Source organism: Centroberyx affinis, unplaced genomic scaffold, assembly GCF_046629955.1.
Source record: "Centroberyx affinis isolate AG114_WGS23_722 - 3 ecotype Tasmania unplaced genomic scaffold, CSIRO-AGI_Caff_v1 ptg005769l_1, whole genome shotgun sequence".
Lineage (NCBI taxonomy): Eukaryota > Metazoa > Chordata > Actinopteri > Beryciformes > Berycidae > Centroberyx > Centroberyx affinis.
The window spans coordinates 26905-52045 of NW_027282921.1; the positions used below are offsets into that span (position 1 = coordinate 26905).

Consider the following 25141-nt stretch of genomic DNA (forward strand, 5'->3'; position numbering starts at 1 on the left):
TTGTGACAAAAAGTCTTCTGCAAAAACAATATCGGTTTCATAGCTGCCAGTCTTTCCCAATCCCAACGTGAATCAACCTCTTCACAGACCTCTTCTTGTTGTAATATTTTCACCACGTCCTCAATTTTTTTTTTGCCTGCTCAGACTTTCCTGATGGAAACGACAACGTCTGTTTTCACCCCAAGTTAGCAGTCAAAATTGCCTGATGTGTGATTTTTTACACTGTATAAATTTCACTTATTCTGCTGTTATACTCATTGTAAGTCGCTTGAATGACTAAATATGTAATAACCATCTAAACAGGGAGTGATAAGAGTGGCTCTGACCCGATCTGAGGAGACAAAAATACGAGGTTATCATCTGGTCCCGGAACAGCGTCCTTACATTGGTATTGCCCTTTACTGAGGTTATCTTAGCGGTGAACTGGCAGGGATGCTGCAGGCTTGAAGGTTTTCAGGGTGTGGAGAAATGTCAGCTGTTTTTTGTTTTTTTTTCATCGCTATGCACTCCAGAGATCCTTCTTATCTCGCTTAACCCGTACAAGCAGTGATGGAGTGGTACATCAAAACTGTGGCATCCAGTCGGTGCTCAACATAGGGCAAATGACCACCAATATGAACAAAAATCAATCATATTTTTATAAAGGCATTCATTTTTTCATTCATTTTCTGTTTTTTTTTTTTTTTTTTAGAATATTAAAGTAAAAATCTGAACGCTACAAACTCGTCCAGCTGCTTCCAATCTTGGTGGGTAGTTTAGATTCTGGTTTTCATGGTAGTCAAATGCTGAATAACCCCCATGTTAAAACTAAGTGGAATATTGCTTTAATGCCCCTTTAAAAGACCCTATGAACTTGCCTCATAAAGATTGTCAGTCTAAAAAGGTTATAAACTCTATTCTTAAAGAGAAACTGAATTTAGGTGGGTTTATCCTCCACTACATCCCTTCCCTAAAAACAACTTTTATGTCTTCTGGTGATGTTCTCACTAGTAGGCTACAGAAATCATCACCGAGTACACTGCTGTTATCTACTTATCTGTTATCTACTTAACAAGCAGCTTTCATTTATTCGGGGTCTGATCGTCTTTATGGTAAACTAGTATGATCACAGAGGCAGCCTCGATTAATCATGTCTGGTCTAAAAAATAAACAGCGGATAGCGCTCACAACACATTGGCAAGTGCTTTCAGTTCTCAGATATACAGGTAACAATAATTTTCTTCCCCTTTTCTTCCATCAGTTCACAGTAATGCAAATATTCCCAAGTTGTGTGATTTAATAACGGCATGTAACGAAATATATTGCACGAATTGAAAATGTAACCATTTGAAAGGAAAATAATAATAATACAGTTTGTAAACCAGTCTGCAGAATAGCCTAATGTACCTACATGTTATGTAACTGCTTTTGCGATGTTATTTTTCACTCTTTCTTTTTAAATAAGAAGCAAATTCAAGTAAATCTATTGTCTTTATCCAGGTCTAGATAAATAGCATAAATTGTCTCCTCAGTGTACGTTTTATTCTATTACAAAAAGTACACTCTTCCAGAATTGTCGATTACCGTTTAATTTGAGCTCAGAGAATGAATCGACTTTAGGATAAGAGAGTTCCATAATGTTGTCATGACAACTGAGCCAGCGATGGGGTCAAAGTTCAATCCAATTGAAGTCTCAGGGCAGCGATGACAGATCGCCTGTCGCTGGAAGTATAAACAACATGTCATTGCGACCGGCGATAGAATATGATCATCGCCGGTGGTGACGATCATAAATCGCTGTACTATAAACTGACCTTAACAGTTTCTTTCCACAGGCTGTCAGGTTGCTGAACAGCTGACGCACCCATATGCACTGCACACTGTTGTTGTATAATATGTAATGTTATCGTGTACTGTATATTGTGTATATAACGTACTGTATACATACAAGTGCATTGTGTACATAGTCTATGTAGGTCTGTAGTGTCTTTCTCTTTTTTGTTGGTTTTGTGATGGTGCGCCCTTTGTGTTAAGGCAGAGAGAGCCAGAGCACAAGTATTTCATTGTATTCTAATACAGTGATTCTCAACCTTTTTCATATCAAGGACCCCTAATTTAGTCCACATTAGGGCCATAGACCCCCATTTGATGAGATTTTGTCTCTCTGACCCAAATCTGACAATAATTTTATTGTTTGATATGATTTTGTCCAGAATTCCATGACTATCTGTATTGTAGGTAGAGGTATAACAGTGAAACTATGATCACAACAGTCATTCTTCTACATTCTCTAACTGTGTTAACTTCTTGTAAATGAAATAATGCTGAAGTTTAACAATTCATCAGTTTGCTGGGAACCCCCTGGAACCCCCTCAAGGACCCCTGGTGGTCCTCGGACCCCACGTTGAGAATCACTGTTCTAATACACATCACAATAAAGTTGAAAGTGAAAGTGAAAGCTTACAATACAAGACGATCAGTAATGGTGTGTGTGTCTGTGTATCCATGTATGTGTGTATCCACATTTGTCATCCAGGCCGTATGCGTGCATGTACGTAGGTGTGCATGCATAACTGTTTGTGTCTCTGTACATGCACCTCTGGATGTTTGTGCATGTAGATCTGTGTGTGTGTGTGTGTGTGTGTGTGTGTGTGTGTGTGTGTGTGTGTGTGTTTGGTAAGTAGGAAAGAAGCTGATGTGCGGTAAGCAGGGCTAAGCTGGAGTCTGACCCAGATAGAACAGAGCTGGACAGGATCGTTCATGTGTGTCTGTGTGTGTGTGTGTGTGTGTGTGTGTGTGTGTGTGTGTGTGTGGTAATTGGAAAAGGAGCTGAAGTGTGGTAAGCAGGCTTGAGTTCGTCTGACTTGGTAGAACCGAGAAGGAATCACTGCTCCCCATACACCAAAATATATATGAACACACGTTAACAACCTATGTCATGTAATGATACATATGGAAACTACATATATAAAAACCATATAGGTACATATAAATATACTGTAAATATGCAGCGATATTGCAAAAAATGGCCACTTTCATATATGTTCTACATGCATCTGAAAGTATTTAAATACACGGTAAAGAAATGCAGCTGACATGGAATATATTTATCTTATCCCAGGATGTATAATTCATAGATGCGGTTTCTGATATTTTAAAATATACCTTTATATATAATTCACAGTTGCACTAGTATGAATGAAGCCCAAATGATATTTCACTCAACTATGAAATATGAACATCTTTTGTTTTTAATCTTAATCTTTAATCCCTAATGAAAAATCACTATAATATTCCTATAGGATCTTATAGTGTGTTTGTGATACTTTATGGTGTTATTTTATATCCTATGGCAATACTATAAGATTCCTATTGGATAATATATAGTTTATACTTCCTGCAAAAAGTTTAAACTATGTATTAAATTATATGATTCTCTCTCTCTCTCTCTCTCTATTATAATCATTATGTTTGTCTGTCCGCCTCTTCCAGCTCCATCCTTTATTTCTATCTGTGTGTCTTTGACGTTCTATCTCTATGTCTCTCTCTCCATCTGTCTCTCTCTCTCTCCCTGTCAGTTTGTTTGAAGAATAGTTCAAACCAGGCCAAGCTTTTTGACCATGGCACTTTGTGTGTGTGTGTGTGTGTGTGTGTGTAAGCAGAGAGAACAGCTCCTTTCATCTTTAAATAGGCAGGCCAATTTTCGGGTCCCTTACTTCTGTCTTGGTTTCCAGTCGGGTTTGTCTATATGTCTCTGCAACTTTCTCTCTCTCTCTTTTTATCGCTCTCTCTCTGTAACTATCTCTCACTCCTAGCCATTTCTCCTCCCTCTCTTGATTTCTGTCTCTGTATTTTTCTCTCTCCTTTCCCCACCTCTTCCGCTCTTCTTTCTCTGTCAGTAACTCATTCCCCCGACCCTTCTCTCTCTCTCCTTTCCCTTCTGTCTGTCTCTCATCCCTCTCTCTCTCTCTCAGTAACTTCCTCTTTCTCTCTGCCTTTCTCTCATCCCCATCTCTCTCCTCCCTCTGTTCCCTCTGTGAAACTTCACAGTTGTTTTTCTTTGCTCTCATTTTCACTGTTGCGTCCCTCTCTTCGCTTGAACACCAAGCAGCAGCTGCACTGTGGCCAGATGATTTGCATGTTAACGGGGATACTTGGGCTACGGACAAGCAGGAGCACACACACACACACACACACACACACATAGTGTTTGTGTGTGGCATCCGCCAACCAGACAGCTAATTACTGATCACTGGGGGGACTATGGATCAGTCTCTGTTGGTTCGTTGGTTCATTGGTTGGTTCATCTGTCACACATCTCACACACTGCGGATTGGATTTTCCCAAAGCTTGGGAGAATTGTGCATCTCACTATTTTGTTCCAGCATTTTCAAAATGCAGCCACTACATTGTTAGTTGCTCATTGTGTCATGTGCGAGGGGCCAAAACTGGCCTTTGAAATTAGTATCTGAAATTTACTTCAAAATGGCCTTTCAATGCCAATGTGGAAATCCTGGGAGAGACAGTCCCTCTATTGCCCTCTACTGGCTGGCTGCAGAACAGCTTGAAACTTCACCCACCTCAATATAAAACAGTGGGGTCCATCTTCTATGTAGAAACAGTCAATTCTGCAACAAGTTGCAGTCTCAATAGCTAATTTCATTTCTTCTGTCTCCCCTGATGGTGTTTATTTATATTTAATATACTTTATTTATATACCACTTATCTAAAAGCAGAGCTTACCAAGTGCTTTACAGGAAGGTATAAAGTCAAGAATAATAAAATACATAATGGGGAGATTTGAAAGAGAATTACATAAAAAAGAATACAGCACAAGATTAAAAGAGGGCAAGATCCAAAAACAATTACATTAAGTCTATAAGTGTGTTTTAACAAGTGATTTAAAAGATGATACTGATGATGATGATTTCATGTAATGCTGGAAACAAACTTTTCATTTGCATCTAATAGAAAGGGAAGATGAGCCCGGGAAGTCGGTGTTTACCGCCACAGTGCCAGATGCAGCAGCTGAGCCAGGCCTGTCCACACAGGCAGTCAGTTTGACTGGCAATCCCCCAAGCAGGCCAGCAGAGATAGACAGGGCAACAGATACAGACAGACAGAAGCTGGCCCGCACACAGCAGGCAACCATGATTGTACGACAGGCAGGTCTGAGATAATAGTCCCTTCAATGTTAGCCCTCCCTTTACTGATGGAATACTTTCCAGAGGCAATGAAGATGAAGACTCTTCACTCATCAAGCACTTGCTTGGGTACATGGTCCACGCCTCCAAAAGTGTAAGATGACAGGATTAAGGAGGAGAAGGGAAAGAGTTGCTTCAAGCATGCATTGTTAAATGACAGAGCACTTTCGTACTCAGAGGAGACAGGCCGGTGGTGGTTGGTGTACAATGAAGGGAACGGAATGTTCTGCCTGTTTTGTAGAATACACAATTCATCAAGCAAGTTAAATGGGCAGAGCAGTTTCAATCAAGCAACATTTACTAATTTAGAAATTTGTGCAATTAAATCAGCTGCACATCAAGAAGCCCTCTTGAAAGAAATGGAGTGGAGACATTCCTCCCTGGCTGCGCAGTACCAATCTGTGAAAGAAGTAAGAGCCACCATAACCTACAATGCCTTCCTGCCAGCATACTGGTTTGGTCAGGAAGAAGTGGCCAACGATAAACTGGGGCCACTGGACAGGGTGCGGGACTACCTGAAATAAGTAAATAAATAAACAAGCCAACTTATATCCAAAGTAAGAGGCAGTACATCACAGTATATTGGTGGGTGAAGATGCTGTGCTCATATATTTTGGCTATATTGACATGGGGCACTTGAAGAGTTCTTTGACTTCTAAGAGGTCATCGATGTATTGAATGAGAATGATTATGCAAATGAGGAAACCATTACCAAGCTCATCCTGGCAAAGATGAACCTGAGGTAATGTAGTTCCTCCCAACATCTGGTCCACCACTATACAACAGAGCTGTAAAATCAAAAACCTGGACAACCGTTTCAAGGAGTTCTGTCCTATGTTCCAGGAATTCTGTCCTATGTTCCAGGCCTTTGCTCTGTCAACCCAGCCTGTCTCCCAAAACCTAAAGATAAGCACTTCAAAACATATGGAGATGGCCATATTGAAGTGCCATGTGACCAGCTGGAATTTGATGAAGACCTGGCCTTGGCCCAGTGGAGGAACTTTAAATACATGCAGGCCAACTGGAAGGTGTCCAGCATATAGGGGGGTAAAAACAAGACTAGGAAGCCGTCTAAAGGGCAACATGCTTTCTGCCCTAATGGACACCTCCATTGATGGACCACAGAGAATATTATCTCAATGTAAGGAGATGTTCAGTGAGGCCACTTAACTATGGAGAGACAGTTTCACCGGAAATACCTCACTCACTTGCTACAATTGGTGGTAGGGAAGACTACTGCAGTCTCCATGAAAGCACTGATCAGCAAAGGTGTACAACTTAAAGGAAAACTCCACCCTAAAACAATTTAACACAGAAAACAGATACTGATGACTACCTTGCATTTGTGAGTCTATTTCAATAAATAAAAATAACACTGCTCAGCCTCTGTGGCAAAGCATATGCCAAGGTGCTGGAAAGGAGACTCCGGACAACTGTCGTACCTCAGACCTAGGAGGAACAATGCGGATTCCAAGGGGTCATGGGAATTTGCTAATCCTTTCTACATGTGTTTTGTGGATTTGGAAAAGACTTATGACTGCATTCCCTTATGTATCCTGTGGGAGGTGTTACAGGAGTGTGGGGTGTCGGGGTCGCTGCTGCAAGCTATTCGGTCCTTGTACACTTGGAGCAAGAGCTGTGTTTGCATTCTTGGCATAAGGCCGTGCACTTTCAAGGTCGGCATTGGACTCTTACAAGGGTGCACCTTGTCCCCTCTCCTGTTGGTGATATTCGTGGACAGGATATCAAGGCGCACCTGAGGTGTGGAGAATGTCCGGTGCAGTGACATTGGGGAAGAGCTCTGCTGTTTGCGGACAGTGCCGTCCCTCTGTCTTGAATGGACCATGACTTCCAATGGGCACTGGAGTGGTTTGCAGTTGAGTGTGATGTCTGAGGCCATGGTCCTCTACAAAAAAACGTGGCTTGTCCCATCCAGGTGGGGGGGAGCAGCTGCCCCAAGTGGAGGAGTTCAGGTATCTTGGGGTCTTATCCACAAGTGAGGGTATGACGGATTGTGAGATTGACTGTCGGTTAGGTGCACTGGCTGCAGTAATGTGGGTGTTGTATCAGACCGTGGTGGTGAACAAGGAGCTGAGCCACAAAGCAAAGCTCTCATTTTGTGGTTTTCTGGTCAATCTTTGTTTGACCCTCCCCTATGGTCACAAGCTTTGGGTAGTGACTGAGAAAATGATATGCACTGTACATTAGTGAAAATCAAACTTTTCAGAGACAGAGGGTTTCTGGAGGAAGCTACACTGACAGTAAGCTTTAATCAGTATGGGGCTTGCAAGTCATTCTCTCTTGCTTCAGCTTTATAAATAGAGCTGAATACTGGTGTTGTGGAAAAACTTCACAACTCAAAATTTGGCCTCAGATGTTTTTTTATAACTTTAATTGAAATGTGGCATGTTCCTCAATATCTTGAATAACTGTTATGACCCCATGCACCCCCTCAAATCTATCTAATTTTAAAAATCCATGCCTATGACTAGTAACTCCTGCACAGCTGAACTTTTGAAGGTACAAAGTTTTCATTCCTACTTTTCCAGTAGTTATATATTATTTCCAGTATCAAAAATGATTCATCATACCAACAGCTCCATGACCGTTGGAGTAAAATTGGTTTTTAAGCCGCAGTGAAAGTCATGATCTTTCCTCTCCTCTCCTTTTACTCCAGCAACGTTTTTAATCTTAAAAGAAGAAACCTCAGTGAGTGAACCCAGTTGAACCACTGTAATCCATTATACATCATTAGGAAATGCTAATAGTTACAGTCTGCAGCCAGAGATTTATGGAAAAACAAAATATAGAAAGAAAGAGAATCTTTCTCTCTACCTTTCTGTCCGTCTGCTTGTGTTTGTCTGAGCGTTTATATTTGTCCATCTGTTAGACTGTGTGTGCACATGTCTACAAGTTTTTCTCTATGTTGATTTCTGAGCGCGTGCATGTACATGTTCATCGCTCTGTGTGTGTGTATGTGTGTGTGTGTGTATGCACTGCGGTCCAAGAGACCTCCACACTTACATAATCAGTTCAAAGTCTTGCAGTGCTTCTCTCTCTATATAAGCCAAGTTATCCCAAGTAGAGCACTTTAGGAGGAAATAGGCTTCTTGCGTTGCCAAATCTGCCTGCAGGAACAGGCTGTGGGAAGAGAGAAGTTGGTTTGGCAATGATGCTAAAACCAAGAAGTTTGGATGCCTGGAGTTGCCAGATATTGGTTGAGGTAGGAGGAAAGGGCACTCCAGATTTCCAGTTTGTGCTTCTCTGATTTACTGGGTATTTTTAGGTTGTTTATTTACTTAACCCATATTTAACTGGGGAAGTTGACTAAGAGCACAGGGGGGAGCAGTTGCAGGGTCGAGGAAAGTTTATATATATATATATATACTGTAAATAGAAGCTGCCTTACACTGCTTAGCACAAGAGAACAAAATCGCCTGTTGTAGTTAGAACATAAGTAGTGTTACTTTGCTGAAGTTCTATTTAAGTAGAGGTAACTGGCATAAAAATAAAAGTAAAAGTAAGTAGTAGCTCATTTAAAAGATACTCAAGAGTAAAAGTTACCGAGTTACATTTTACAAAAGGGAACACTGATGTGATGTTTTCCATGGATTTCTAAACGGCTGAGAGGATAGAGTTCAAACTAGATAATTTTAACTCAAATTTTTTTTTTTTTTTTACAAATAAAGTAAAGCCACACTGTTCTTCTCTTTTCTGCTGCCTGACCTTTCACTGCAAATGGGTCCACATTTGGCCAATTTACAACTGACCAGTTTTTGATACAATACATATGGAGAGCCTACAAAATCTGTACCTATGATGGATGTGATTTAAGTAAAAGTAAAATTACTGATTGCAAAAAATACTCATTTACCATGCTCATTCATACTCATTCCACCCTTGGGTATTGGTGGACAACTTGGTTTGCCTGTTATGCCAAAGGTACAGAGGGAGGCTAGGAAGTGCCTCGGGGTCTCTGTTTTGCTCCATGTTTCTGCAGCCAACAAGTCAAGTAAGTTTGTGAAGTTGCCAGTTTTGCTAGAAATAGGAAGCCAGAATGTGTCTCCAGTTTTAGCAGGGAGAAGAGAAGCTGTTGGTGAAGTACTTTGGTTGTAGTAGTAAGACAATATGGATATGCTTTAGAGCACATGAGCTGGATTTAAACACTCAAAGTACCAAGCATGCAAGGACGTCTCTGGGGTTGGCAGTTTTGCCACAGAGGAACGTTTTGTGGCTGTGACATAAGCTCTGACTGGCTTTGCTCAAAACTCTCATTTGTGATTTCACAGGCAGAACGTGATCGATTTTGAAAATTTTTTTTTTTTTTAAACTCTTTTTATTGGGGTTTTTGGTGCAAAACATACACCATCTCTAAAGATTTCCTCCAAAACATAAGAAAATATATACATTTATGGATATCCATACAAATACCCACACACATACACATATATACACACACACTCACATGTACACACATATGCACATGCATACATACACGTTCACACGCTCATATTCACACCTATACACATAAATAAAATATTTGAATGGTGAACGACAAATCTCCAAATACTCAAACATATTAAATAAGCACATTGAACATTCTTTTGACACTCTTCAATGTGGTATCATTGAAACAATTGATATTCATACCAAAGCATAAGCTGCATTCCACAAAGGAATTGAACACATGAGGCTTGCAAAGTAAAAAGATATACCATTAAAATATAATACATGGACATAAATTGTGAGCTTGGAGTTATAAGGTTATGCCTGGGTAGAGTTCAGTTCTGAGACATTGAGCATCAAAAATCTGACATCCAGCTGGCAAAACTATTATGTACTTTCTATCTTTTTAAAATATTTAACCCAAAAAGAGTTATTGGTAACACTTTATAATAACCATCATTAATAAATGGTAAATTGATAGTTAATTAAACTTTAGTTAATAGTTATTTTACTGTTAACAAACAATGAAATGATCATTAATAATGTTTACTAATTATTAGTAATGCTATAATTTGTTATTTTATCATTCGTTTGTGTAATATAAAATCATTTGTTTATAAATTATATATTGTATCACAGCTGATAAGAGACGGTAAAAAGGGTAAAAAGCTATGATACAATATATAATTTATAAACAAATGATTTTATATTACACAAATGAATGATAAAATAACATAAATTATAGCATTACTAATAATTAGTAAACATTATTAATGATCATTTCATTGTTTGTTAACAGTAAAATAACTATTAACTAAAGTTTAATTAACTATCAATTTACCATTTATTAATGATGGTTATTATAAAGTGTTACTGAGTTATTTTTTTTAAGAAATAACATCATAGAAGCATAAAGTAACATTCAAACATCATTAATAACTAAATTTTGATAAAAAAAATAAGAAAAAGTCAGATAGAACTTCATAATTCCAAGCTCACAATATGGGTGCTTTCAATAGCAGCATTACTCCCTCTTTAACCCTATCTGTAAAGTTTCTATTCGGTACCCGTGTGGACACAGGAAAGGAAGCAAAGAAAAAAGAAAGAACCCCGACTTCTTCTTGAAGCAGGAGGGCGAGACAGGCTAGGCTGCATGTCTCCGGAGCCTGAAGGCAGAGTTTTTGGTGGCAGCTCGTCAACTGCGGAGGACTTTGCAATGTTTTTCCCCCTGTCACAACCGCTTTCAAGGACCCGGACGAGACGGACCTTCAAAGATGTTCTTTTGTCCCAGGGTGTTTTCATGTGTGGCGCCGCGCTGTTTGAAGTGGGTACAAACAAAACCAAAGCGGGACTCTTGACTGTCAACCTGTTTGTTCTTTCGGTCCGTATCCGGCACATTCCTGTTTTTTTTCATGAATTTACAAAACAAAATCACCGATTCGTAGTGCTTTGCTTTTTTTTTTAAATGTCTTTTTTTTTTTTTACCTCGTAACTGTTGCGTGTGTCTTAATGATTTTCAGGTCCGACTCACTCGGCGCTCGCTTTTGTCCCTGGAGTGTCTCGAGTGTATAATGCAGTGTTTGAAGAGGATACAAACTAATATGAGGCTTCTACTCTCTCAAGATCTAAACGCCTGTGAAGAACAGAGCTGCATTTTGAGATATGAAGCAATAAAGACCTTTCCATCATCAGAGCCTACTTTTCAAGAATGTATAGGCATACATCAATACATGACACAACTTTTTCAACCGTTTTCAACTTTTCCACAATGTATGTGCATTTATACACACACACACACACACACACACACACACACACACACACACACACACACACTGTAACTCCATTCTAATGATGTCACATTTACAACCTCAAAGGTTTTTTGAGGATATACAAGGGAGATGTACATGTGAGAGAATGGTTAATTCCTAAGTAAAAGAATTAAATCTATCGTACCATTTCATGTCCCGCTCGCTTTGAACATCTATCAAAGGCCTTCCATTTTGAATCGGATCATAAAAACTGTGCGTGAGAGAGAGAGAGAGAGAGAGAGAGAGAGAGAGAGAGAGTAAAGATCCTCTGCCTGTGCTGCCTACATACATGAGAATATCTTTTTGTTTGTGTGACTTTTGCGTTTGAAATTGAAAAAATCTGTCATGATGGAATTTGATGGATTGCGAGCGTTGCTTTGGCCGTTGCACATGACCCATGATTGAAAGACATTTACGTGGAAATGAATTGTATACGGTAATCAGCCTGGCGTTTATGTAATCGCGGCTTGGCTGGCGAAACATCCTTTACTTTCACTCGATGTCACGGCTCTCATCTGCATCCATTTTTCACCCACCAATTTAGTGCCTGTTTTGCATACAGCTAGCTTCATTTGGTGGCACTGAATGGCCTGTTGTGAAACCAACCCACAGTACTCTGGGTTATGGGGTAGGAAAAAAAAATAATGCGTCTCTGACCCCTTTTTTGGCGGCAGAATCATCAAGAAGAAGATGTCGGAGAAAAAAGAGGTAAAGTGAGGAACAGCCACATCATAAATTGCCTATGTTATTTTGGTTATGCACGACTTACTTGTGTTAAGGGCATTGTAGATGTGGCTGTTCCTCGCTTTACCTCTTTTTTGTCCAACACCTTCTTCTTGACATCCAAACATCCATGTAGGCAGGAAGAGGTACGGACATGCAGGCCCAATATAGTTTCTTTTTACTATGTTGGAGAGCAGGAAGGAAGGCAAAAGAAGACAGAGGGAGAGGAAGAGAACGACTGAGGATAGGGAAAGCGTGGTATTCACGGCCATATTTGATTTACGTCATACTCAGGGTGGGAAATCCTTGTGAAGCAACCGGAATGAAGGGAACATCCATGATCTTAGCTAATGTTAGCAGTTAGCTGCTTTATGTTGTTAGCGTTATATTTATCATCCAACTAGGAACAATTCTTATGAATAGTTAGCATTTGCAGACTTTATCTTTAGTATTTGAAATAACTGTCATTAGACACTTCTTTGACTGTTTATGTTAGCTGTGTCTGCTAGCTAATGCTAGTATTAAGCAATTTTGGCTTGTTAAAAGTTACACTGTTGAAACTATAGTTGTCAGCTACTTAAATAAACTTACATAATTACACTACATTGGTTTGGTGATAAATATAATGATAACAACATGAAGTAGCTGACTGCTAACATTAGCTAACATTGTGGATCAACATCATGGATGTTCCCTTAATTTTGGTTGCTTTAGCCTTTGATTCTCCAGCTCTGCTCATCTCTCCACCATATTCAAGGATAATTTTGGTGTATAGCTTAGGGGGCTTTCACACCTAAACTGTTAAGTCCATTTTAATCAAACCATGGTGCGTTTACTCCGTAAGTCTGGTTCGTTTGGAGAGGTGAGAACACGCATTCGAACTCTGGTGCGGACCAAACAATTAAACCATGGTCCTCCTGAAAAGTCGGGACTCAGTCCGTTTCCAAGTGAACCACGGTTCGGTTCGCTTTAGGTGAGAACGTAATCGGACTTAATATAGGACCTAATATAGGAAGCAAACCAAAATACAGTGCATTGTGGGTTGAGAACGGATGTTGACATCCGTTGACGCTGGCCATTTCCCATAGCAACAACAAATATCGAGAAAGTTGGAAGATGCTGGAAAATGAACGTGTAAAAATGGATTGAGAGTGTTTTTGGTACATGACACCACACACACAGCTTTGAATGGACCTCAAGAGAGAAAATAAAATGCAAAGTGGAGAATATGTGACTTTTAAACATTCTCTTCCTTCTGTCTTCTTTTGCCTTCCTTCCTTCCCCTCGAACATAGTAAACAGAAACTATATTGGGCCGCTGTGTCCATATCTCTCTTTTCATACTTTCCTTCTCTCCCTCCTTCTTTCCCTCTCTCCATCACCCCATCATTCTTCCCTCCTTCCCAACACTGGAAAAAGGCACAATAAGGCGACTTTATGTCTTCCCCTACTCTCTCCTTCCCATAATTCCTCCCCTCCGGCATAGTTAAATAAACAAACTAATATACACAATTTGCATTTTGTAGCTCTGGCAGTATTGTTTCTGATAAACAGTCATGCCCATAAAGTCACAAATGAACAAGTCAATTAAAGAGAGAAAAACATGGTACGCCTGTTGATGCTGATATGGTTTTCACTGCTGGAGAGAGAAAGATGTTGGAGACGGACAGAGAGAGAGAGAGAGAAAGAGAGAGAGAGGGGGGGAAAGAAAAGAAAATAAAAGGAGAAAAAGAAGGGGGTTGATTTCTTTTTTTTTATGGAAGGAGTGCCATTATGCACTTATGGTTTATGGGCCTTGTTTTATTGTGGTGCTTAACACTGTGGGGAGAAGCTGCTGATGTGATAAACACTGAGCACCTTAATCCACACTGGAACAATACAGAAGCAAGGAAGGAAGGAAGGAAGGAAGGAAGGAAGGAACGAACAAAGAAAGGAAGGAGGGAGAGAAAGAAGGAAGGAAGGACATAGGGAATAAAGGACAGAAGGTAAGAAGGAAGGATGGAAGACAGATAAAACTACTTTTTTCATAAATGAAGAAGCAAATGAAGGGTTGGAGGAAGGATGGGAGGGCGGAAGGAAGGCAGAAAGGAAGGAAGGAAGGAAGGAACAACCCCCCCCCCCCCAAAAAAAAGGGCATTTTTTTGATAAATGGAAAACAGATACAAATGCGGAAGAAACAAACGAAGAGATGGAGGAAAGAAAGAGGAAGGAGAGGAAGGGAGGAAGAAAAGAAGGAGGGAGTGAGGGAAAGAAGGAAGGAAGTAAACATGCAATAAAGGACAGAAGGTAATAAGGAAGGATGGAAGATATAATAAACTACTGCTAAACATATGTACAAATGAGGAAGAAACAAATGAAGGATGGGAGGAAGGAAGGAAGGAAGGAAGAAATGGAGGGAGGATGGAAGGAAGAAAGAACAGAATGGTATTTTTTTGATAAATGGTAAACATACAAATGAGGAAGAAACATGAAGAGATGGAGGAAGAAAAAAGAGGAAGGAAGAAAGGAAGGGAGGGAAAGACAGGAGGATGGAAGACGGAAGAAACCACTTTTTACATAAATGCTGAACAGATGTACAAATTAGGAAGACACAAGTGATGGGGTTGGAGGAAGGAGGGGAGGGACGGAGAAGGAAGGAAGGAAAGGGATGTAAGAAAGTAAGGATGGGGGAGAAAGAATGCTAAACAGATACACAAAAGGAGGTAGAAATGGAGGTAGGACAGACAGAAGGAAGGCAGGACAGGATAAAGGAAGGAAGGAAGGAGCAGTATGAGCAGAGTTCTATGCAAAGATCTCATGGCTTTAACATACTGAGTTGAAACTATTTAAACATGTTATGAATGGATCGATATTCACTGCACCATTAATATACAGACCAAACGTGTTCTTGAGAACTTCTTAGAGACCTTGTAAAAACAGGACAAAACTTTTTTTTTTTAGTTCACACATGCATTTTTAGCACATAAGTAGAATAAATCAAATGCATACAGCACCTTCATCACAACACAATGCATCTATAATGGAATAATGCAGCAGTAATGTATTCTCTAATTGGAAATTGATGAACTTCTATGGTAAAGTGTGCTCCAGGGCTTTGTGAAGTATTACCCGATTTCAATCAGAAAGACTACCTAAATCATTCATTCACTCATGCTTTCTCTTTACCCAGTCAGACTTGGTGAACACTTTCCCTCTTTTTCCAGAGAACCAATCAGAGTTAGCCGTCACTTCTGTCTCTTTTTCAGAGAGCCAATCGTCTTAAGTTAGCGATTCTCAAACTTTTTCATATCAAGGATCCCAAACTTAGTCCACATTAGGGCCACGGACCCCCATTTGATGAGATTTTGTCTCTCGGACCCAAATCTGAGAATATTTTTACTGTTAGATATGATTTTGTCCAGAATTCCATGACTATCTGTATTGTAGGTAGAGAGATAGCAGGTAAACTAGGATCAAAATAGTCATTCTTCTATATTCAATAAGTGTATTAACTTCTTGTAAATGAAATAATGGTGAAGTTTAACACTTCATCAATTTGCTGGGGACCCCCTGGAACCCCCTCAAGGACCCCGGGCCCCACGTTGAGAACCACTGGTCTAAGTGACGGGAGTATTTACACGTCACCAACAATGCTATTGTGCTACTCACAGATCTATGCTGTATGCTGCTGTCATTCCAGTCGCTGTGCTTACCTTCGTCCCTCCTCCACCTCATCACCACCAATGTCCAGGCTCCAGAGGAACTTCCTAATTCCTACGTCCATCCCGGACAACCCGGTCTCACGGCAGTTCGTGAAATAGTCACGAAATTTAATCTATTGATTCGTGTACATGAACATGATTTTTCAATTTTTTTCGTGACACTCAGCACAACTTTCAAACTAATGGATTTCAATTGGAAGTATCTTTCATGCCTGCAACACGTTTTCTGTCAGTCAGGACTCAGGAAGTAGTGTGACATTGAAATAAAACGGTGGCCAATCGCAGTGTTGTGGTCGGGGTGGCAGATGGGTGTATATGTTTACCTTTGATGCTGACGACCAGGGTTTGATTCCCAGCGTGTTCAAAGTACATTTCAACCATAAAACACATTTACATTTTTAACAAACCTTTTTCTTATTTAACCATGACCAAACCATTTCTCTAACCTTAACCAAGTTTTATTTACAAGTAGTTTTATTTGCCAAAACTTACGTTTTCAAATTCGTGGTGGAGGAACGTAATTCAGGTCGGGGTGGAGGCACGTTTTCTAGGTCGTGTTCATTTCACGAAAAAAATGGCAAAATCGTGTCCATGTCCGTTTTCGGGACTATTTCACGAACTGCCATGAGACCGCGTTGTCCCGGATGTTCTCCTAACTTCACGATTGGGAGGAGTTCCTCCATGGAGCTTACGCCAAAGTTTCCATCATATTTCATGTCATGTATAAAGTTTTTCATTTGAGCATTCATCCTAGTCTCTCCCGATTGAAGCTGTGTGTGGGAGCAGAGTTCTTCCCGGACAAGCCAAGCACACTGGAAGCGAAGAGTTGTTTACCCATGAGTAAACGCCGGAACAGCCTCCTACTTCTCCGGTTGAAAGTTGCAAATAGAACTTGTCACACATTCAAGTGCTTTTGTTCGGAAATAATAACGAAAAGGACTCGGTGACAAAAATATTTATTGGCGGCTGTTTCGTTGTCACCGAGCCGCTTTGTTCTGCGGCGGCGGGGCGGCGAGGAGGAAATGTGCATCGAGCGTGTAATTGTCATTTTCATGAACGTATTAGACAAATTGTTGTTGTCAAATAAGGACGCACGAAAAAATGTGCGACAACTAAACGTTAAAGAGCGAAATGGAAGCGGGCAACGATACACGTTATTTACAAGTCATACGAGTTATTTATTTCTGAGAAAAGAAAGAAAAGGCAGAAAGAAAAGAAGGAGGGAAGAGCAAAAGTAAGCGAAAACGAAGTAACAGCTGCTCTTGGTTTATAATTTTAACGGATTGATCTGTTGTCGCAAGGCCAAAAAAGCTGACTGCATGGGCACACACACACACACACACACACACACTAAACCTCAACTTTCCCAAGCGTAATTTCTGACTGAATACGTCCTTCATGGATTGACAGTAAATCTTTAGCAGCATCAATATGTATGTATGTGTGTGTGTGTGTGTGTGTGTGTGTGTGAGAGAGAGAGAGATGGAGAGAAAGATCTACTCAATTAAGCCTGTTATGATAGCTAACCTTTAGGAATACCTGCTGTGTTTCTGACAAGTACACACACACACACACACACACACACACACACACACACACACGGTTGAGTGCACATTTTATGTGAGCTGATGTGTGTATTTCTGTTTCTGTGTGACTTTTTGAGGGTCAGCATGTGTGTTTTTTGTGTATGTACGCATGCATGCTTCATTGCGTGTGTGTGTGTGTGTGTGTGTGTGTGTGTGTGTGCGTCCTGTCAGTCATGATGTGACTAATGCAGAGTGATGTTGGAAAAAGCCCCAGCCGTTACACCTGAAGGGAGAAGCGCCATGGAGTTTTCAGAAAATCTCATGTTTTCTATTTATGTATTTGCCATCTATTTCTTTTTTTATTTTTTTTTATTTTCACACAAAGAAAATATGTATGCGGGTGCCGTTAATATGACTGCTTTTCAAGTGAAATGTGTAGGCTATGGACAAGTTATACAGCAAAAATATAAACTGTTAATGATTGTCTGCTTATAACTAATTAATTTCTTAGGAAGTATCCTGGAAAGAACCATGAAATGATGAATTTTCTGGAAAGAACTGCAAAATGATAAACTATTTATTGTGAAAAAATAATAGGCAGAGGTAATTATCAGAAGTCATTATTCATATAATTATATAATATAGTTATTTATTGAATTCTTAATTAATTTGAGTTCTCTTCTCATTTTCTATATAACTATTAATTTCACGGTTCTGTCTTGGAAACAACAGAAGAAATTGGAGGAACTTACCAACTACCACTGAACTCTTTCCCTATTTCCCCTGTAATTAGTGCATCATGTCATGGTTCTTTCCAGGAAACTTCCTAAGAAATTAACAGTTCCTTTCTAGGAAATTATTAGGAAAATTGCGGACCCGGAAAATAAAGCGTTACCAAAAAACTGTATCCGTTGGAAGTCTGAGGTGGGCTTGGTCTTCCTGGGGTCCACATCAGCCTTTTCAAGTGTTTCTTTGAAAAAAAATAAAAACATAAGGCTGCATTGCAGGAACCAGCAACAAGCTTTAGCTGAACCAAATCCCAAGATCCAGACCCTAAAGATCCAGTAAAAAGTCTATCTGATTAAGACATGGATTTATACATGATAGTGCAGATATGGTAGCTGGAGTGAGCAGTCATACATTGGGTATAATATTTTGCTGTAATCAGGAAGTTCCTTGGTGATCATTTTTCAGGGAAATGAAATTAGAAAACTTAAAGATGAAATTAGAAAACTTAAAGATGAACAACTCAAACAGGCAAAACTGATTGCTTGTCAAATAAACTGTAAGTGGAGCTCAAGAGTAATTTCCTCCGCAGACAGAAAAGACACACTCGTGGTTGTCTTTCAAGCTCTTCTTCATGGAGATATAGCCCAGAGTCCAAAATATTCTGGTGAGGAGTCTTGTGAAGCAAACATCATGGATTCAAGCGAAATGTATGTGTGTCTAGTAAATCTGTAGATCAGAAGAACCAAATCTCTATAATAACAAGGTGAAACAGTCAGGCATGGTGGCCAAGTGGAAAGGCGTCGGTCTCGTAAACCGAAGATCATGGGTTCAATCCCCATCCATGCCTTTAAGATCATGGGGTCAGTTCCATTCCACATCTTTCTGTTCAATGTGAACTTGCAAATACCATTCAAGCAACTGAGGTGCGTAAAAATACGCAGATTGCCCTCATAACTTAGTGAATCTTGACCTCAGTGTCTCATTCATGGGATAAAAGCGGTTACTTCTCATTATGACAGTAAGAGTAATTCAAGGACAATTTTTACTGCTGAAAGATAAGTTGCACTTGTTGGTTTCAAAAACCTTCAAGCACATAGAGTCAGTGGAAGAGCACTTTTTCCCTTACTATTCATAGTCAACCAAATCTCTAAAATAATAAATTAAAGCTCATACTGCTAGGCATGGTGGCCAAGTGGAAAGGTGTCGGTCTTTTAATCTTTTAATCCAACTGTGCCTTTCAGAAGATGAGGTCACTTCCATTCCACACCTTTATGATCAATGTGAACTCTCACAAGCTATTTAAGAAACAGTTAGATTGTGTTGTGGTAAACACACTCTTTGACCAAAGTGTATATACCAAAGTGAATATCAAATTAATTTCTCCATTGACAGGTATGACAAGTGGAAAGGTGTTGGTCTTTTAATCCAAAAATCACAGATTAAATTGACTTGATCTTTAGTGCACAGTGAAAAGAAAAACTTTTTTCAGTTCAGAAGAACAAAATCTGTAAAACAACAAATTGAGAAAACTTTTCACAGGCATGGTGGCCAAGTGGAAAGGCGTCGGTCTCGTAAACCGAAGATCATGGGTTCAATCCCCATCCATGCCTTTAAGATGATCCCCACCTTCATGATCTATGTGAATTCTCAAATGCCATACAAGAGAAGAGAAAGAGAAACACTCTTCTATCAAAATGGGATGAATTCAGATGGTGCAGTGACTACCTATTCCAGGGAACAACATGGTTGCTCTTCACTATCACTGTTCAGAATGGGATTCCACCATAACACCTACTGCATGTGCCATGGAGTTACATGTTGCATGCAGAAGATTCAAAATGCTTGAATACCAACTTACTTTTCTCATTGGGAGGTATGGATTGCCAAGTGGAAAGTTTTAATCCAAACATTACAGATTCAATTCAATTCATCTTCCGTCCATATACACACAGCTGATTTGTCATGCAGACATTTTGCTTGACTTACGGGAGGGAACAGGAAATTGTCTGAGCCATTTGCAAGACATGGTGGTCAAGTGGCGAGGTCCATCCTGCAATCTCAAATCAGTTCAGAGAAAGCTCCGATAATGAGGGAGACTTTTGTGCACTTCCTTCCTTGTTGGATTAGTCTTAAAGCTGAAACGCATTTTGTGCTTTGTGCGCTAGGTGATGAAAGACGCATTTTCAATGGCTTGTTTGTGCCACAACTCGATTTGCATAAATTTGCATGACTACAGTGAAAACTCTGTGCTGTTAGCTCAAGAAGTTGAGACACAAAAAAGTTCAGAGAGCCCTCACAACACAATCTTAGTGAATCTTGACCTCAGTGTCTCATTCAAGGAGATAAAATGATGCTCTTCATTATGACTGTAAGAGGAATTCAAGGACAATTTCTATTGCTGAAAGATGAGCTGCACCTGCTGGTTTCATTTCAAAACCTTTTTCAAGCACATGCAGCTCAGTGGTAGAGTGCTTTTCCCCTTAATATTCATAGTTCAGAAGAGCCAAATCTCTAAAATAATAAATTGACTCCATGAGTATCAGGCATGGTGGCCAAGTGGAAAGGCGTCGGTCTCGTAAACCGAAGATCATGGGTTCAATCCCCATCCGTGCCTTTAAATGTTGGGGTCAATTCAATTCCACACCTTCATGATCTGTGTCAACTCTCAAATACCATTCAATAAAAAAGATATAGTGTAGTAAAAACTGTTCAACCAAAATCGAGTGAATTCGGAGAGCTCAGTGACTATCTACTCAAGAGAGTAGAAATAGTTACACTTCACTATCAATCTAAAGTCAAGGTCTATTTGTAATGCAGAAAGGTGAGATGCATCACCTGGTGTCCAATTAACATCCCATTCTAGCACTTACATCTCATTTGGTAGAACCTCTATTTTACATGACTATTACTATTTCAGAATGTTAAAAATTCTTGAAGAGAGAAGAATCAAATGTCCAGAGTATTGAAGTGTTCAATCCCCATTTATTTCTTCATAATGTATAATGTGACAAATGTGACTGACAATCTCCAATCAGTTCACTAGGTAATAAAGGAAGCTATTTTCATTGCACAGTGCTCTTTTCAGTGGCTTGTTTGTGCCATAACTTGATTTTCCATAAATTTCTCAGTGAATGCTGTGAAAACTCTGTGCTGTTAGCTTAAGCATCTCAGGCACATAAAAATATGCAGATTGTCCTCACAACACAATCTTAGTGAATCTTGACCTCAGTGTCTCATTCAAGGGGATAAAATGATGCTCTTCATTATGACTGTAAGAGGAATTCAAGGACAATTTCTACTGCTGAAAGATGAGCTGCACCTGTTGGATTGATTTCAAAACCTTCTTCAAGCACATAGAGCTCAGCGGTAGAGTGCTTTTCCCCTCAATATTCATAGTTCAGAAGAACCAAATCTCTAAAACAACAAACTGTGGCTGGCATGGTGGCCAAGTGGAAAGGCGTCGGTCTCGTAAACCGAAGATCATGGGTTCAATCCCCATCCATGCCTTTAAGATGATACGTTCAATTCCATTCCACACCTTTAGGATCAGTGTGAACTCTCAAATCCTATTCAAGAAAAAGATAGAATGTGTTGTAGTAATCACACTCTTCGACCAAAATGGAGTCAGTCCAGATGACTCAGTCTATGTTTACATGCGCACAGTGCAACAATTGCCAATACTGTACTGTACTAAGGCAATAGTTTGATTAAGTTGTTTACATGACTGCAAAAACTGGCATATTCCCCATAATAATCCTGTTTATATGACTGAAGCATTTATTTTGTTTCCTTTCCCATCATTTTCAAATGTAACCAAAACAACCACAGTCATGATTCTGCTCTACCACATCATGTTGTTCATGGCAGCCATATGCCTGTCTCTATTACAATTACAATTACAATACAGATGTTGGTAAGAATAACACCCTGATCTAACCCAGTACTGACTACAATCAACTTTTACCTCCACACACGCGCAAATTGCTCACAGACAAGAAATGTCACTATGGTGTACATGTTCTAACCAGTGTTGGGGAAGTAATCCATTACCAATTACTCCTTACTCTCTCTAAATTGTAATGAGATTACTTTACTCATTACTCTCAGAGGAAAGTAATCACATTACTTTAATTTTAATTTTTTTTTACTTTCTAAAACAGTGGTTCTCAACGTGGGGTCCGGGGACCACCAGGGGTCCTTGAGGGGGTTCCAGGGGGGTCCCCAGGAAATTGATGAATTGTTAAACTTCACTATTATTTCATTTACAAGAAATTTACAAGAAAAGAGATGTAGAAATTACTGTTTTGATCATAGTTTCTCTGTTATCTCTCTACCTACAATACAGATAATCAAGGAATTCTGGACAAAATCATATCTGACAATAAAAATATTCTCAGATTTGGGTCAGAGACACAAAATCTCATCAAATGGGGGTCCGTGGCCCAAATGTGGACTGAATGAGGGGTTCTTGATATGAAAAAGGTTGAGAATCACTGTTCTAAAACATACTAATCTCTAATCCTCGCTACAATGGAGAGTACTTTGACAGACAAATTATTTCTATTTTTGTGCTTTATTAAGGCGCTAATAGCCTAATCCAAATAAAGTAAACATTAAGGCATTACTGCCTTTGGACAGAACAAGGCATCGCCAATATGTATGGTCAGGATGAAACAACAGGTCTATTGAACAGGCCAAAAGAAGCCTATTCAAGCCTATTTTTATATACTTGTTTCAGAAGCTGCCTCAAAGTAAAATGAGAGAAATTATTATTGAGAACTGTACAATCCTTCCTTCCAACAGGTTTCCCAACAGTAGAGCCTGAAGCATGCCATTTTGTAATTGTAGTAGAGACACATGGCACATGGCTGCAACAAACAGCATGATGTGGTAGAGCAGAATTATGGCTGTGGTTGCTTTGGTTACATTTGAAGTGGCGGGACGGGAAACTGAATGGGAAATGGGAAGATAAATACTTGAGTCATGTGAAATGGGGAATTGTTTTTACAATCATGTTAACAGCTTATTGCAGGAATTGCAGGATTGGCAAATTGCACTGTGCGCATGTAAACATTTTGGTCGACATTCTATCTTTTACTTGAGAATTCACATTGATCGTAAAGGTGTGAAATGGAATTGAGTGTATCATCTTAAAGGCATGGATGGGGATTGAACCCATGATCTTCGGTTTACGAGACCGACACCTTTCCACTTGGACACCATGCCTGACAGTGACAAAGCCACTTCTGAACTAAGAATAGTGAGGAGCAAACTGCTGTACCACTGAGCTCTATGTGCTTGAAAAAGGTTTGGAAATGAAACCAGCAGGTGCAACTTATGTTTCAGCAGCAGAAATTGCACTTGAATTCCTCTTACAGTCATAATGAAGAGCATCATTTTATCTCCTTGAATGAGACACTGAGGTCAAGATTCACTAAGATTGTGTTGTGAGGACAATCTGCATATTTTTATGCGCCTGAGATGCTTAAGCTCACAGCAGAGAGTTTTCACAGCATTCACTGAGAAATTTATGGAAATCAAGTTGTGGCACAAACAAGCCACTGAAAAGAGCACTGTGCAATGAAAATAGCTTCCTTTATTACCTAGTGAACTGATTGGAGATTGTCAGTCACATGTGTCACATACATTATGAAGAAATAAATGGGGATTGAACACCTCAATACTCTGGACATTTGATTCCTGTTCCTTTCCGTAAGCCAAACAAAATGTCTGCATTACCACAGAGTCATGTGGAATGTGAATGCTTTTCGTTTCACTGTACAAAAACATGAAGTGACTTTAATTTCAAGACCAACACCTTTCCACTTGGCAGTCATACCTCCCAATGAAAATATTGATTTGGTATTCAAAAATTTTGAATATCCCAAATTACTAATAGTGATGTAAAGTAGGTGCTACACCAATATGATTCAGGTACTAGAATGGGATGTTAATTGGACGCCAGATGATGCATCTCACCTTTCTGCAATACAAATTGATCATGAATTTAGAGTGATAAAGTGCAACTATTTCTATTCCTGTGAATAGATAGTCACTGAGTTATCTGAATTCATTTGATTTTGGTAGAACACTTTTTATCACTGTCTAACTTTTTATTGAACGGCTTGTGAGAGTTCACACTGATCATAAATGTGTGGAATTGAATTGACCCCATCATCCTAAAGGCATGGATGGGAATTTAATCCATGATTTTACTAATTATAATTCAGAAGAGCCAAATCTCTAAAACAACAAACTGAAAAGTCCATAGTCAGGCATGGTGGCCAAGTGGAAAGGCGTCGGTCTCGTAAACCGAAGATCATGGGTTCAATCCCCATCCATGCCTTTAAGAAGATGGGATCAGTTCCATTCCACACCTTTATGATCAATGTGAACTCTCACATGCTATTCAAGAAACAGTTAGATTGTGTTGGGGTAAACACACTCTTTGACCAAAACGGACTCTATCCAGATGACTCAGTGGCTATGTTTACATGCGCACAGTGCAACTATTGCCGATACTGTGGTTAAGGCTATAGTCTGATTATGTTGTTAACATGATTGCATAAATTGACAATTCCCCACAATAATCCCATTTACATGACTGAAGTATTTATTTCAATTACACAGAGATAATTGTGGTAATGGGATATATACATATATTTTTTAATAAAAATAACTTGTTTCCTGTCCCGCCTCTTTCAAATGTAACCAAAACAACCATATCTCTACCACATCATGTTCATCACAGCCATATGCCTGTCTCTATTACAGTTACAAAAAGGCATGTTTCAGGCTATTCAAGCCTATTTTTATATACTTTCTTCGAAAGCCGCCTCAAAATACAATATTTCAATGAGAGAAATTATTAATGATAACAAAGGCAATGGATATGGATGGGAAATTCAATCTTTGCCTCTTTAGGAGGGGTTGAGGCATTCTCACCATCATCTGCTTGTGGAGTTTGCAGCTGTGTATAGGTGTCATCTGGTACCTAGTTTACATGACTTTAATAATTTGGAA

General features: G+C 39.5%; 6 non-coding genes across 6 annotated transcripts; 5 read left to right on the forward strand and 1 right to left on the reverse strand.

Moving 5' to 3' along the window:
- Positions 1–18893: 18893 nt before the first annotated feature.
- On the forward strand, positions 18894–18965 carry trnat-cgu (transfer RNA threonine (anticodon CGU)). Its single transcript has one exon. It is a non-coding gene; the product is annotated as a tRNA-Thr (tRNA).
- Positions 18966–19656: 691 nt separating this feature from the next.
- Positions 19657–19728, forward strand: trnat-cgu (transfer RNA threonine (anticodon CGU)). Its single transcript has one exon. It is a non-coding gene; the product is annotated as a tRNA-Thr (tRNA).
- A 932-nt stretch (positions 19729–20660) lies between these two features.
- trnat-cgu (transfer RNA threonine (anticodon CGU)) lies at positions 20661–20732 on the forward strand. Its single transcript has one exon. It is a non-coding gene; the product is annotated as a tRNA-Thr (tRNA).
- An 821-nt stretch (positions 20733–21553) lies between these two features.
- On the forward strand, positions 21554–21625 carry trnat-cgu (transfer RNA threonine (anticodon CGU)). Its single transcript has one exon. It is a non-coding gene; the product is annotated as a tRNA-Thr (tRNA).
- A 1647-nt stretch (positions 21626–23272) lies between these two features.
- trnat-cgu (transfer RNA threonine (anticodon CGU)) lies at positions 23273–23344 on the reverse strand. Its single transcript has one exon. It is a non-coding gene; the product is annotated as a tRNA-Thr (tRNA).
- Positions 23345–24392: 1048 nt separating this feature from the next.
- trnat-cgu (transfer RNA threonine (anticodon CGU)) lies at positions 24393–24464 on the forward strand. Its single transcript has one exon. It is a non-coding gene; the product is annotated as a tRNA-Thr (tRNA).
- Positions 24465–25141: the final 677 nt, after the last annotated feature.